The sequence below is a fragment of the Anopheles aquasalis genome, chromosome 2 (genome assembly GCF_943734665.1).
Source record: "Anopheles aquasalis chromosome 2, idAnoAquaMG_Q_19, whole genome shotgun sequence".
Lineage (NCBI taxonomy): Eukaryota > Metazoa > Arthropoda > Insecta > Diptera > Culicidae > Anopheles > Anopheles aquasalis.
In genome coordinates this window covers 22,064,204-22,077,500 of record NC_064877.1, presented here as the reverse complement: position 1 = coordinate 22,077,500, position 13,297 = coordinate 22,064,204, and the positions used below count along the sequence as shown (strand labels likewise).

Genomic DNA, 13,297 nt, shown 5'->3' with positions numbered 1-13,297 from the left:
GGGCCGCCGGGATTGAAACCAACCCATTCTGGGAAGACTTAGGCGGGAAACCTTAGGCGGCGTCATTGCCTTCCGTCAGAAAGCCGCTTTCATAACGCGGAACCATGCGACGGAGTGTTCTCACGTTTCAATCAGGCCGAGCCCAGACGTTACCCCTCCTGCTCCTCCCACCCCCCCACCGCGGAAGATGTGAGACACTTTCGCGAGCCGAGTCCCGGGCGATCGGCAAAGAGGTCACCGCTATACAATTTCTCGGGCAAATTCTCCGCTCCCTTTCCCTTCCCGCGTTGAGCCCTTTCACCACAGCCCTGTGGACGAGCACTTCTGTAAGGTTGAAAGAGGAGCCACCACACCATACATATTGCGGCTACCACCTCCATGAACGGTCCAATGTCCACGGTGTGGAACATCATCATGCTCTGTCGTCATACTCTTTCTGTCCCCGTCAATACCTGCCCTGCCCACACACCTTCAGACACAATCGTCAATTATAAGCTAATTAGGCATGGTGTGCGTACTGCAGACGCCTTGCCAGAAGTGCCCCTCACTAGTGGCAGGCCGGAGGACACTCGTTTTCGTCCGGGTGTGAGAAACGCATTGCAACATAAGCAAACTCTCAACGAAAAATGAAACCACAATTCGTTGCACGCCGGTACGAAGAGGTGGTGGATAGATATTTTCGGGGATCGTGCTCTAAATCCGGCTAACAAACTGAGAAAGACATGCCACAGACACACAATAGGCCACTCCCAAGGGGCAATTTACATTTGCATTTGCATCGGATCAGCCGAGGGATGCAGATTCTGTTGCAGTCAGCTCTGGCTCCTCTCTGTTCAGAGCTGCTGCATCTGAACTGTGGCCTGAGATGCGTCTCGTGAATCATTGCACGACCACACGCCGTTGGCAAACGCCGCGCTGCTCCATCCATTGTGAGTGCATCATCGGAGGAACACCCGTAGGAGGAAGAAGTATGCACTGGCCTCGAAAAGCAGAACACATATCTCTAGCGGAGTGCGAGCGGTACCGCTAAGTGCGGTCGATTCCTTTGGCTTCATGGCTGTGCTGAGCTTTCTGTGGCAAAGGTTCTTCGTGCTTCGGGCGACTGCTTGCTGTGGTGTCATCACCTTCTTGCCGTTGCCAGAGACGAGAGGTGATCGCGGCCGTACGGTTTTTTGCATTCACGACGACTACACATATGCAATGATTGATGGTGTAACGGTGTGAGATCGAGAGAGAAAAAGAGAAGGTTTTTGTTCATTTAAATTTGATTTAATTTGCGAAAAGACTAGACAAAAATGGTCTCATTGTAGGGCGAGAATTGGGTTTGTACAGCTGACAATTCATATTTTATTGCATCCGAAATCATAGGTTGCCTCGATTTCATTTTCGTATTCCGTAAACTTTGTTAACAGTATTTGACATTCGCTAAAGTTTACCAAAAGTGCTATAATTTCCGCTATAAAACATAAAAGTTTAACAAAAAAAAAGCTGAACAAGGAAACAAGAAAAATTAAGAAAATTGTATAACTATCAAAAGAGTTGCGGTATGACTCTTGCCCAACAGGGTCTAAAAAGCATAAACAACATATTTGGACATGCACTATGATCGTCCCATCTATGGTGCTCGATTTCTAATCCCCTTTCCACCACAACCCAACAGGCTGAACAAAGTGCTAAACCGTACAAAAGCTGCTAATGCTTTCGGCCGTTCGGCCATTAAGCTTAACAACCAAACAAGAACAGTTGGTGAAAGTGCAACAGGGTACAAAAGAAACCAACAAACAATGAAGACATAAAATATGAAACATATTTTCATGTCTCTTCAGCCACCAGGCTCAAGGGATTGAGAAAGAGGTTAGAGTGAGGTAAAGACGACCGTTATTTTGCTTCACTGTTTTGTAAGTAACACATACAGAGTCTCCGTTGCCATTGCCGGAGATTCAGACAGCACCAAGCAGACGATCCACAGTCGCAGCGAGGTGGATTACATTCCGCAACAGCCACACTGCGTCGGGCGGCTCACAGAAATCTCTAATCCGAATCGAATACGAGGACAGTCATCGCATCGCAATTCGCGAGCACTACTAACGCGAATCAAAATCTGAGGTTTTTGGGGCCGGAAAGGGAGCTGGCGACAGAAAACGACCGAAAGAACACAAATTCTTGCCTGCCGGCGCACAAAACTGCGTGCCACACGGAGTGGCACGGAAGCAAAACTGTCTTGGTGCTGAAACTGAAGTAAGTACTCGGCCGGGGAGTGAGGGATCGATCGGGCGTCTCATAGAATAGATCACGCGGTGGAGCATCGCCGTGTTTCTTTGGGATGATGCCGGGTTCAGCATCGTGATACAGCACCATCATGCTGTACTGCAACTGCACCATGCACCAGATTTAGATCAGTTTTTGCTGCTGTCCTACTCGCCTTCTTTTTTTTCTTCCACTCTGTTGCCTTGCAAGACGTCGGGACCAAAGTCGTCAAGTAGCCACAAGGCCTTTCTGCATGGACACCTTGGGTAAACGAGGCGAATAATATGCGAATGAGTCATACAAGGTCTTTCCCGAATCCAGCAGTTGATGGTGTGCAGCTCGTTCGTGTGAGAAAATCAACGACTGCTCTGACGAGTTGATTTATGTGGCGCACAGAAACGAGATTAAAGAGGAGCGGATCTTGATGCTGTAACTGTTTCGTCGTTTCGAGATGCTGAACATTTTTACACCATTCAAAACAGAGAACTCGTTTGAATGTAAAATAGTTTCAATTAGTAACACCACTTCGTACGTTTTCTCCGTTCAAAATTATTAAATTATAAACTCTTGTACAAGAAGGAAATCGGGAAAACTGAAGAAAATTTTACTCGAACAAGTTAAGTAAGTTATTTCTAAATTCACACCACTGTCCATGAAAAACTTACGGATGGAGGCGGTCTTTTAGTTTGTTAAACAATGCTACCATAGAAAAACAATGTTTGCTCCAAAAAAATTGTCCGCCAGTAACCGAGTTCTGACATACCGGCTCTGTTGGCAAAATGGTGGTGAGATAGCCGGGTGATCGTATTTTTTTGCAAGTTGTATATGCTCGGACCATTTACCTAAATATTTTGATAGGATGTTTGACTATTCTTCATTTTATGCAGCATTTTTTTTCTCGAACAGGACAGATTTTTTTTTAACATATATAAGGACGGACGAGCCGTATGTTTAGAACAGGACAGATTGGGCCAGATTTCTTTCGCTGCTTTAGCAAATCTTGAAGCCCGTATAGATATTTTTTCTTCGTCGTGTACAGTGAATCATCTAATAGGGCTCTGGACAAGTTCTGAATCGATAGTATTCTGTTCATTTCATCTGCTTAAAGGTTCAAAAAAGACTAATAAAAACTTAAGAACATTGACATAATTATTTTAACTAATGGTGAATATTATTTGTATATATTCTAAATATTTGTAGAATTCAATCATCATTCAAACAATTGACCACTAAACTGTAGGATTGTATGAACAAATATGCACAACTAGTGGCGAAATCAACGAAAGAAGAAAAAAAAACCAACCAAGACACCCCAAAAACTCACGAGACGACCAGAGGCGAATGTGCATTCGGGGCCACGTCGCGATGATCAGCGTGCGCGGATTCCTCGCCTACCGAGTCGACGCCGATGGCCGATTCTGGTGATGGCGGCGCAACCTTCGACGGAGAACTCCCCGATCTGCATTTTGCTCCCAACACAACAATCGCACGAGGCACCACCGCCGCTCGACAATTTAAATATAAAATTGCACCGCGTAAAACTGCATTCAAGCTCTCTCAGATCCGCGGGGCACTAGGAGCCGATCGATTCTGACGCAAAAGCAACCGCCCGGAGGGGAGGCTGTTTCTGCGTCCGTGCTTCGCGCGATTGTGTTCGCGTCGCGAAGGCGGAAAATAGCGCAGACGAACTGACCTTTGTGTGGTGCAGCGGGAAATTCGTTGACGGCGACAACGATAGTCGAGGGCGCACTAGGGATGACTCGGTTAGGTTCGGCGATCGTCAGTGAACTGCGTTGCGCTGCGTTGTCTATTGTTTACGGCAACCCACAAAACACAATGCCTTCACAGAGGTGGTCCTCAGTTAAGATCCAGGGATAAGACTTGATACTCAATAGAAACTCATCTTTCAATCTCAAACGTTGCAAAACAACGTTCAGTGATGTGTATTAAGTGGACGGTATTGAGTACTAGATCGCATTTAATTCGATTCATTCTTTTGCCAGAAATGCTTAGATTGCAGTACACAAAGCAACCATAGTCATCTAAAACACTCCATTGACTACAGTATACTACAAGCAGTCTGTTAACTTCTGTGTTTGTCAAGTTTCAATTTAAAGAAATCAAATAACTTTTAAACAAAAAATGATTCCATCGACTTGACACTACGATGGCCATCTGTCTGAAGGTTAGCACTTTTGGTATTTAATTAAATCCTCTTCTGCAGCCACAGTGTTTGCCATGCCGCCAGAGAAATGAACTCACGAAGAAAGCAACGTTTTAATAGTCGAGACAAACAGACAAATGTCAACTCCATTTAAGATCAGCTTTGTCAAACCGATGTGGCCAGCCAACCAGCCAGCCAACAGGTTGCCCTATTCGTCCACTCCGGTCATCTGACGATCGATGCGTTGTGTTGGTTGCAGCAACCATTGAACTCGCACACGACTGCGAGAGGCATCATCATAAATCGAAACAAAGTTACCCGGAGAGATCCATCGTACATCAGCTGTCCTCCAGAGAAACACTGAACGCTAGGAAGGAACCGGTAAGGAAGCTGCTGCCGGCCGAGCACTGGCCAACAGCATCAGCGTATATGGCGGTCGATGGTGGTACGATGCCCGACGGCGACAGTTGACTGACCGTCAACGAGATACAACGTGCAGAGCGCGCAAACACTGCCAAGTAGTGAGCGCGAGTATCGGAATCTGTTCGGAAGAAGCCGCGTGAGTTCAATGACGTCCGTCCGGCGTTTGCTGAAGCGAATAGGAAGATTCCGGTTCCGGTCAAACGACGAACCTTCTCGGAGAGCGCCGGCAGGTAGGGAGGGAGTGTTTTGAAGCGAAACTGAACCACCAAAAAAAAAACACAAGTGACAAGTCAGTGTGGCGCTTCGCCAGCAACAATTCAACTGAGAACACCAGAACAAGTACTAAATGGCCTCTCTTTGTAGGTGAGACTGATACACGGGGATACTATCACACACTATGCAATGATGAACCATTATCCTTTGTTTGTGGTTGACGCACGAAGTGTCACTGTCCCCGTTTTGGTGGAGTTCAAGTTCGCGCGCCTTCATGGCGCGACCTCAACGGATTGTCCCACCTTTTTGGCGAAAGAGCGCGAAAGATCTTGGCCTTCTCCAGTGTATGTCGTCTGTGTGTGCGTGATGGATGATTTATGCGCCGTGGATGGGCCGCGTGCCAACTGATTGGAAGGCCAATGCCGACTCTTCGACCGTCAGACGCTGCTGGGGCTACACTATTGGCCGGGGAAAGAAGAAGGCCTCGGCGTCGTCGTCGTCGTCGACGTCGCCACCGTTGGACCATCTCGAACAGGTTCAAGTGACTTCTTTCCTCCGCTGCTCTCTTTCTCTTTCTCTTCGTTTTTCCACTGTCCACATTCGTCTGTCTGCCGCCAGTAGCCTCCAAGACGCGTGGAGTTTGGTGTCGCGCTTGGCTCACGAACGAAGGCTCAACCCCCTCAAACCAAGCAAAAGGTAGAAAGGCGCAGAGCGAAAGACACGCCAAGGCAGGCCCCTTTAGAAGGGGTTTTGGGTTGTGAAGAGTGTTTACGGTTAATTTCTCGCAAATACTCGTCATTCAATTTAAGAGACCGTAATTACTTTCCGGACTTTGGTCCGACCGGAGGGGCGATTCTTGTGCTTCTGTTCGTCCACCAGCACCAGTATATTCTGGTACTCGCACTCTCTCGCTCTGCCTCTGGCAAGCAAGCGAGGAGGATTCGGCTGAATGATCTTCTGGAGGAGTGATTGCGCTGGACCAGCTGGAAGCCGTGATGGGGAAACAATCTTGACCATTCTTCTCGTGTGGTGCTCCCCCTTTCTTTTCAGTGTGGCACTGTACATGTACCAGGGGAAAAAGGAAAAGGAAAAGCTTGGCTTAAATGCAAGAGAAAACTCGCCACTGACGATCTGAAGACGTGAAATGTGTCCGATATCACAGCAGTGGTGTCGCTATGTCGATGACACCAGTACAATCGTCACCGTGATGTGAAGACCACAGGGCATGCCGCGGTAAACATTTACCCTCCGCTTCATCAAACAACACGATCGTATAAACTCCGAGATTTCAATGAACAAACATTGTACTGTAGAGTAAATTCTTCAGAACTCGTGATGTCACGATCACGAGAATACGTTACCGGATCTCGTTGGTGCGACAAAGCAGGATTTGATCAACAATCTCAACCGCCTAGTGTGGAGACAAATATTCGCTTCGCTCGACAAGTTCGGGGTGTCTTATCAAACCACCAGAAAGCGATCGCTTACTTTCGTTCCAAGCTGAAACCATTAACCGCAACGGTTTAACGGTTTCGGAGCGGATTTTTGGCCAATTCGTTTTGCTCTCTAGTTGTGTCCATTGAACCAACACACCGCTCTCCTGCTCCTTTTCCCCTGCATCGAAATCGAACGAAATTCATTCATGCACCATCGAAAAACCGCGCCATTCAACAAACAGAGTATTCGATGAAATTCGGGCCCGCGTCATCTTGGTTAAATGGTGCTCCAGCAGAAGAAACGCCATTCAATCGTGCGCCATTTGTGCGGCTCACGCACCCAACGTCCAACGGCGCTTTCGGATCTCGCGGCGGAACTCGGCCAATCGGCGCACGCACGCGAGCCACATTAATTTCTTTCCATCGTAGCTTAAACCAACATGCAAAGCGGGCCAGGGGAGAGTGAAAAAACCGCGTCTGCGCACGCTCCCCACCAATCGACCCTGAACCCTGAACCATACTGGCCATAAATACCTCTGCCTGTTCGCCACCCCGTACCGATGGCGTGTCCGTGCCCGCAGAAGAAGGAATGGTGAAGGTCGAACGCAAATTTGCGTGTAACTCGAGAAGGAGGAGGAAGACAGCGACGACGACGACGACGACGATGGCGATGATGGCGATGGGGAAGTAATACTTCCGCATGTTCCGGGTTGTACCTTTGGTGCGAGTCAACGCCTCGGAAACGGAATCGGAATGTTTCCGGAGTCGACGGTACAGTTGGTTGGGGAGGACGATTCCGATCGATGTAATTCGAGCAATTGGTATCGAAATGACAAACAGGAACTTTACTCACTACTTACATTCGAAAGGAATGTCTCTCAGGAGCACTTAGTCAGGCCAATCCAAGGCGGATGCGATGCACGGAAATAGAGTTGCGGGAGAGATGGAACAACCGAGCGTCCTGCAGCGAACACATACATCGAGGGACATCCGTCAAAATAGGCAAATGAAACTAGTTGGTACTTTTAAATTTAAATGATCCTCACTTCGAAGCAGCCTGCTCCACCACCGAGGAGAGAGAGAGAGCGACGTGGAGGGTTTGCGAGTGCTAAAAGCAGCAACATTGAATCAGATCCAACAGTGAAATACACAGTACGCGATGGAGGAGGTTCCACCGATGTGCGTTGGAAGTGGTGCCAACGGTGTGAAAGCATGGGAATGTGGCCACACTTTAAAGGGAAATGGGTGCACCGACAGCAAAGGGAGGCGGCCCCGCGGTTGTTCATTGGCATTGGCGTTGGCAACCGCCGGATAGTTTAGAGGCGGAAGTGAAAAGAAGTCGAACGATCGTACGCACCGCGCGCAAGTGAACTCTCGAGTGGATCGTGGAACTTACAATCAACAGTGGGTGACATACTTTTACGTGGGCTTTGGTTGGATTTGCCAAACCAGCCACAAGAATTGATTGTACGAATTCTGTCAAGTTGACGAATATCGGATGGCAATCAAGGAAGAAATTGATAGACCAAACATTGGCCTGATAAGAATCTCTGGCACGAGGTTTCTTCGTACAATACTGCTAGATTCTTGGTAAAACAACTATTTACGCACTACGTGTGCTACCTGCGTTGCTAGGTTACTTGCCCTGTTGACGCATAATTCAAATTCGATCAAGCAAGCATCAAAGTCAGCCGAGTAAGTATGTCGCTGCCGTTGTAGTGGCCTTTTCGACGTAAAACTTTCAGTTTATTCATGCCACCAGCATATGGAAATTCTTTGAGGCCTAATAAACCAATAAAAAATCTTCCACAGCACACATTGTTTCTTTGACGATCGCTAGAAGGACATTAATGGCGCGCACAAATAAGGCCACAAGCAAACTAGCAACCACAACAATTACCGCTGTCGTTCCGACAGCCGCGGGAACCATAAATTTCCTCTTCTCCATCGAAATCATGAGCCCGGTAAGGATGACATAAATTTGGCATCGAAATAGAACATCTACTGCTGCTTCAACACAGTCACCGACTCTCACACTCTTCTCAAGCAAGCGGTTAGCTGGACTTTGTTCTGTCACCGGTAACGGTTGCGTGCGAATCAGCTTGCTTCCGTCCGATCATTCCGGCCGTCCAACAATGCATGGAATTTGTCTTTTCGGGGGCGGATTGCCTTCCATCTCGTGGATGACGTGATCCGTTGGGTAGGGGACATTGGCGACTTCCATCATTATCATCATCATCATCGGCACCACTGTTTGCGGACACAGGCCGCCAACGCAGAGTCGCGGTTTCGAACCGAAGCACCGTACCGAAAGAACCACTTTGCCACTTCAAAACCCCAAACACCCAAACAGCAAGCGCAGCCAAGCAGTCGCTCACAGAAATCAATCCGACGTAATATCGCGCGATCGGGCGTGTTTCGAGCAACGCTCAATCTTTGCACGGCCATCGTTCTCCGTGATCGTTCCGGGCCTTCTATTGACACACACTTCAAGGGTGTGCGCGATAGCAGGTGGCGGACGCTGCGGGAGCAGAAATCAGTATTGTGGTTGTGCGTGGGCCGACCATCGTCACCGTCGATCGTCGATCTGACGCCGGACGACGACGATCACTACGACGACTGGTATCGAGTTCACAGTGCGTCCTCCAGACACCAACGCGCCCCTGAAAGGCCGGGGGGAGACACGGGTTCGCTTCGATGGGCGCCGTTTTAGTCGACGAACGTACGTGATTTGATTTGTCACAGCCGACTCTTCTCTTTCTACTTTCGGGATGTGGCTTGGCGATATTTTTGCAGCTTAAACCAATCAAGCCTAGCGTGTTCCATGCACTAGAAGAAGACTAGCCACCGGAACTCAACTGCTCCCGAGGAGTGGACTGGATGCACGTGACGTTGAAGACAATGGCGTGCAAAATGGAGTTGTCCATACAACTTGTTTTGCGTTTTGCATATATGCATCAACGAGCGGATGGTAAATGCATCGACATCGGTATGCCTTCTTCTACCAGGCCCTCGTCACGTTTACCAATGGTTACTGGCACCGCACTGCAACAGCGTAACTGTGGATACCAGTGCGTTTGCACGACGGTTACTGTAAACGGATAAGTGGGCCGTCGAATCTTCATCGTAGTGATCTGGGTTCTACAAAGAAAAGATCATAATAGTCATTCGTTACGTAAGTACCGCCTGAAAACGTGCTAAATACGCTAATAAAGGGCACAAACACTCGTATAGAGTTAGTGAAGTCAAGACCATCGAACAGAAAAAACACACACGGGAATGCAAAACACCCGAAAACCACCGCCGAAAGTTAACGCCAAACCGAAACACAACCCGGCGTCGTTGGTCGATGGAAGAGGGGCGGCCGCCGCTCAAAAGGCCCCGTCATGCGCAACCATTTGCACACGTGTCGTCCGGGACTGGGCTTGAATTGGATTGCAGCAACCATTGCAGCATATGCTACACGCCAGTTCGCTGTTAGTTCGCACAGACGCACATTCACGCTACGGCGTGATTCAATTCGCGTAGGAAGCAGGAAATTAGCACCAGCACCGCCGCCAGCGAGGTACATCCTTCATATCATCTCCCAGCCGGCCACTTTCCAGCGCGACTTTCATTGATCGCGCTGTGCAGGGAAGTTCTGCCCACACACCGGTGGAATGGGTGAGGCTGTTTCGGTTTCGCAATCGCTCTCCATTTCTCCGCAACCCGGGATCAAGAGCATGCTAGCTCTTTCGATCGAGTTTCGTTGATCAGCCCGAAAGGATCGGAAAGTGATATCGAATCGGATACGGTTCGCACAGTAGGCGTAGAGGTTGTAGAGGAAATCGAAAGTGATCCAAAGCGAGTGGATATGCAATGCCGTCGTCTGTGGGGTCTGGGGTTCCGTTTCGTGGTTCGCTTTGACCCGGAATGGGAGCCTGATCTTGCACCGTCCAAAGAGCGGGTGTCGTTTGGCCTAAACACTATGCAAATTGTGTGCTATTTTTGTGTTTACCTAAATAATGAAAATGGCTTGGCAATGTGTTTAGAAAAAAACAAGACTACCACATAAAACTACGGTTGTCTCTCCTTTCAATGGCAATTAGAAACACTAACACCCTCGATAGTTATCTCGCAAAGTTATCCGTACAGTCGTAATGCGATAAATCATTCCAACGAATGTTAATCTGAATGGAAACGAGATACATGGACAGATCGTTAGGATGAAAGGCTCACTAACCGAACGATAAATCGAGGCTTCACCGGAAGGCTTTCGTAGCTTATCAGGGAACCGGTTTGATCGATGCTGAACGCATGCAATTCGCGGCACTCTGCGTCACCAAAAAGATTAAGAGACGAAGCGAGAGACGGCTCCCCACATTAGCTCATCCACCAGAAACCACCACAATCCAGGCCGCGTGTTCGAAACGATGGCAACACAAAACCCGAAGCGCGTCTCTGTTTGTGATGAAGAAAAATGGTTTTCTTTGCTCTAGTGGCCACAGCGCTACTTCTCTTTAGCCCTCACGTTCTTATCGTGACTGCTCGGAGCAAACTAGGATCATTGCTCAAGGTAATTGTTTGTATTGGCGTCGATCGCATGGCGCCCGCCACACGGCGAGAGGTGTAGACGTAGAGTACTTGATGGAAAGTGCAGTTACTACTAGACGGACTACTATGTGCTGTGTTTAGAGACATTGGGACCAACGGAATGACTCATGTTTGCTTTTGCTGATGACACACACTCACACACGAACTAAATAAAGATGGTAGCGAGCGGCCACCGCGCACATAATGACGGTTCGCCTACCGGTGGGATGAGGGCGGAGGAGTGAAGAACGTTTCTTTATCGACCTTGTCTCACTCGCCGTCCGTCATCGTCGTCGTCCCTAATCGTCGCAGGAAATTCGCTGCGCTGATGTCAGAGAAAATGAGTCAATGTAATCACCCACCGAAAGCCATTAGGACAAACAAAAAAAGAAAAAGGTACCCGATCCAAGAAGGCGCCTGGCCTGGTAAGCAAGTAGATCAAACACGGGCGCGTGTGTCCAGAAGGCGTGTGACCCAACGCGGCCCCCATTACCCATAGTTTCCGGGGGCACCCCAGCCCGGTCGAGACCCGAGGCTTCCTCACAACAACAAAAACCCGGGAGGCCCATCGTCGAGCGTAGCTTTTACGGCCACGGCGAGCGGCCAGCAGCGGCGAAACCTGGATTCAAGGGTTTGCTTGATCGATGGACGGCGCACACGGAACGCAGCAATAAAAGGAAGACGCTCGCTCGCTCGTTCGCTCCCTGGGTGGGGGGATGGAAGAGGAAGCGAAGAAGAAGGGACGGTTTTGTTCCTTCGGTGCGGTTCCAAAAACCGCGTGGCAAGCAAAGATGAATTTAAACTGCTGAAATGGACCCTGGACGTCGGTTTACTTGAGGGAGAAACCAAGGCAACCACACCACACGATGGTTGCTGGGATGGGCGTTGAACCGTTTACCGGTTGACCCCCGTGTGTCCAGGGTGTGGATGGTGCAAAGTGAAAAGTAATTAACACAGAATGATGAACGGTGAGTTGCACTTCCAGGTGAAAATGTTCGATTCTGACCAGCATCTACAGTTAGGTGGCCATGTGCCGATATCCGTGGGTTGTCCTCCTAGATGCAGCACCAGCACAAGCGGTGTTCAAGCGACCAGGGTCAAGCAGCTGGAGAGTGGGAGTTGCCAGCAAGGTGGCTGGTTACGATGTGTACCCTCCGCTAGAACCGGTTGACCTCGCCACGATACGAGCGGCCGCGTGACAACCAGCGGCGGAGATGGACCGAAGGGTGAGTAGTAGTGAGTAGGGGCCGGGGTACGGGTGGCCTGGGAAACATAAACACACTATCGGCCGTACACACGGTGGGCAACGTGAGGTTAGATTCCACCATCTGGAGAAGGAACCCTCCGGGCCGGGCGTTTGGAGAGGAGTAGTTGTTGCTGCGGGGTTGTATGACCATGTAAGGGACGATATGGTGATTGTCTTGTCTCACCTGAAAATGAAACGTTTGCGCTATCCGCTCGGCGGTTCGTTTCCTTAGTACGGCGCCATTCGACGCCGTCCGTTGATTATGTCAGGCCACCAAATGTTGTTGCTGCTTGGTTTCGCTTTCTACCGGTGATGCGGGACGACGACGAGATGGTGGTTGAGGCAGCGGCGTTGGTGGTGATGTGATAAGAACGGTTGCTCGTCGTCGCTGTTTCCACTTTGCACAACCGGCCACAACCACAACCCGGATGATAACGGAAGGGGTCGTTGGCTGGGGTGGGGAGGGATGTAGGGTGTGATGGAACTACTGGCTCTATACTATGCTGGCAGCGGTTCCTCAGCAGCTGAGCGGCCGTCACGATACACCCACAAAACACACGCACGCACGCACGCACAAGCACACACAACGGTAAGAACCTTCTAGCCTACTATGCTCCGATCGGATACGGATGTGAAAACGAGGCAGTGAGAGCCGCCTTCTTGGAGGAATATAACCCTTTCCACTTTCTGAGGCACTCCAGGTGAACAACAATAACAAAAAGAGGAAGGTGAATAACATCCGCCGTGCTGCTGCTGTTGCTTCTGGAGCGGCGAACCTTTTCTCACGAACACTACAGCGCGATCACACTAAAAAAAAATACGCACGACACACGTACACACACCGCTTACGGCACAAAAACGCACGGAAAAATGTGCGACGACGAGTTCTGCCAACAACTCCAAACGAACGGAAAACCAAAATTGAAACGAAAATCGAAACGAAGCGACAGCGGACCAGCGTGAAATTTCGCTGCCGATTTCCAACAACAAAAATGT

At 49.3% G+C, this 13,297-nt stretch overlaps 3 protein-coding genes across 5 annotated transcripts in view; 1 reads left to right on the top strand and 2 right to left on the bottom strand.

The window, feature by feature from the left end:
* The window catches only part of LOC126570068 (katanin p60 ATPase-containing subunit A-like 1), a 16,410-nt gene extending 3,217 nt beyond the window's left edge, over positions 1–13,193 (bottom strand). Inside the window, exon 1 of one of the 3 annotated variants that reach the window (XM_050227549.1) lies at positions 12,486–13,193. The gene's annotated coding sequence lies outside the window, so the exon portion shown is untranslated. Of the gene's footprint in view, positions 1–3,571; positions 3,737–10,705; positions 10,792–12,485 lie in introns of those variants that run through there. The other 2 variants (XM_050227551.1, XM_050227550.1) reach the window with 2 other exon arrangements.
* Positions 1–13,266, bottom strand: part of LOC126570066 (trithorax group protein osa) — a 142,256-nt gene extending 128,990 nt beyond the window's left edge. Inside the window, exon 1 of the mRNA XM_050227532.1 lies at positions 13,166–13,266. The gene's annotated coding sequence lies outside the window, so the exon portion shown is untranslated. The remainder of the gene's footprint in view (positions 1–13,165) is intronic.
* The window catches only part of LOC126570067 (uncharacterized), a 28,049-nt gene continuing 27,018 nt past the window's right edge, over positions 12,267–13,297 (top strand). The window contains exon 1 of the mRNA XM_050227548.1: positions 12,267–12,281. The gene's annotated coding sequence lies outside the window, so the exon portion shown is untranslated. The remainder of the gene's footprint in view (positions 12,282–13,297) is intronic.